This window comes from Engystomops pustulosus, chromosome 6, assembly GCF_040894005.1.
Source record: "Engystomops pustulosus chromosome 6, aEngPut4.maternal, whole genome shotgun sequence".
Classification (NCBI taxonomy): Eukaryota; Metazoa; Chordata; class Amphibia; order Anura; family Leptodactylidae; genus Engystomops; species Engystomops pustulosus.
Window position 1 is genome coordinate 158,307,602 of NC_092416.1, and position 2,528 is coordinate 158,310,129.

The window sequence follows — 2,528 nt, forward strand, 5'->3', positions numbered from 1 at the left end:
CATTTACATGCTATTCACATATGTGGGCACATATTGAGGTTGCTTCATTTTGGGTGTGTGCAGAACCTTGCATGAGAAGCAATTAGAAGATCCTGTCTGGGGACATGCCAGTCACAGCGACTCAGAAATCTGGAGCATTTCCTATGTTATATACAGAGGGCTAGGGGATAATTATGGAAAAAACAAGTTATTTTGCTATTAAGTGTATGCAATTACAGTATGACAAAAGATGTTGCTTGCCCCACCAAGGTATTGTATTGTGGCTTTCATATGGAAGGTAATTCTTTAGTACTATATTTTTTTTTATATAAATTTTATTACATTTTTAAAACTGTAAAAAAAGATCAAACAGAAGGAAAGGGGAGGGGATATTCAAGATGAAAAGAACATTGGTTACAAGATTGTAGCCGTTATGGGGGGTTACAAATAAGAGTAACATTAATATTCCAATTTAAAGTGCAAATACTCTTCACAGCAACAGAAAAAGGGGCGTAACTTTAGGGGGTGCAGAGGTTGTGATCGCACCTGGGCCCAAGAGGTTTAGGGGGCCCTTATGTTGTCACTTTCCCATATGAGAAGACTATTACCATAAACCTATACATTACAGTCGGGGGCCTGGCATAGTCTTTGCACTGGGGCCCATCAGCTTCTAGTTACGCCACTGAACAGAAATATAATAAATTGTCATTCAGTGGTACTGCAATTATCCAGAATATCCTCACTAACCCGACATTCTTAATTATTTACCAAAGCTAACTCTGAAATAAATGGGGGGGGGGGGGGGGGGGGGGGAAGGGGACAGAGGTGGAGGGTCACAAAGAGGAAAAAAGAAAGAAAAGGGGTGCGGGAGGATTAAAGAAGGAAAAAAAGATGGCGCCGTGCCTCCCCCTACCTGGTGCTCAGATCTCCATAAGTTCACCATCCTGCAGCCGAACCGGAACTGTACTGGTCAATTCCAGATAGCGAGGGGATGCCACAAAGATCGTCTAATGGAACCAAGTCTTTTGAGAGCGAGCGGCTCTCTTAGGATCGGTATTCAAGAGGCTCTCTATCCGGGGCAGCTCACTGACAAGGCCCCACCACTGATGCAAGGAGGGAGGATCAGGAGAACTCCAGCAGGCTGGTATACAAGCCTTTACTGCATTAAGGCGATAGCACAGCAGGGACTTTCTGTACGTCCAAAGAAGAAAGGAGAGGTAGAGGGACACTGTGCTTACGCGACCAAACAAATCATGTCCATCTATGTCACGATCGTAGAATCTGAAAGCATAGACGAATAAAAGGGACGGGGGTGCTCTAGCTCAGCAAAAGTCCAAAAGGTGCATAAACAGTATTATATGGAGAAAAGAGAAAATGTACTTTCTGTACGTGGCAAGGGAAATCTCATGATGGTGGAGCAGAACCCTAGCGGGATCATCCCACAGTTCTCTGCCCGTCAACTCGCAAATCACCCCCAGCACCGACGTTCAGTATGAAGCAAGTGAAGGACAGCTCCAAAAAATGCGTAGAAGTGTGCCCACCTCTTTACCGCAGCGCCAACTGTTTCAGGAGACCTCAGAGAACATAAGGCACCCTGTACCATCTGGTCAGTAACTTATAGTTTGTCTCCTGATAGGCCGTGCTTAGTGAGGCCTTGTGTGCAAGTTCATATATCTTGTCCCTTTGCTCAGTAGAGAGATTCAGTGTCAGATCTTGTTCCAATTTGGCCATAAAGGATGGGATGTGATCCTGCGGGGGAGATACAAGGATATTTGAAGGATATGTCTACATTTAAAAACATAATCAACTCATATGAAACATTAAAAGGGTTGTTCACTTTAAAGGGAAACTGTCATCAGAAATTGGACTAATAAACCACTAGCAGTATGTTGTCAAGCAGCTGAGAAGCTTCCAGATTCAGTTTGTTTAATGGCCTGGTGTGGTGGCATACCATGCGACACAAATTACGGGGCGTGCCATCAGACGGTCCAACTGATTCAGACCGAGCGCCGTATTTAACTTTTCAATTGTGTTGCAAGGCCTATGTTTAAGATGCACCACAAAAAAGATGGTGAACTCCGGTGGACCTGAGCGGGGAAGTGACACATTTGGGCGCACAATCTCGCTGCACAGTGCATTATAGAAGGATAATGCACTTTCAGTAAACTCTAGTGACCGGGTAAGTACATGTGCTCCATTGAAAAATGATGAACTAAAAAATAACAGTTTGTTATGCAGGATCTGAGTACGGACAGAAGACACAGACAGAGACAAGGGGCCCTGAAACTAAACCTCCTCACGAGCTGTCCATGCCGACTGCCTCGACTACCTTAGTGGAAGGGACAAGTAATCGATGTTCACGTGCAGAACAAGGCAAGAGCAGATGAAGACAAGAAAGTACAAACAGAAAGGAATACTCACCAGAACACGGGTCAGAACCAAGAGGACAAACACAGTACACAATTACACGGATTATCTTAATACAAGCAAGGTGTCAAAATGATGAGAATACATGATAACAGGATACACAACAAGACAAGGATCCTAGG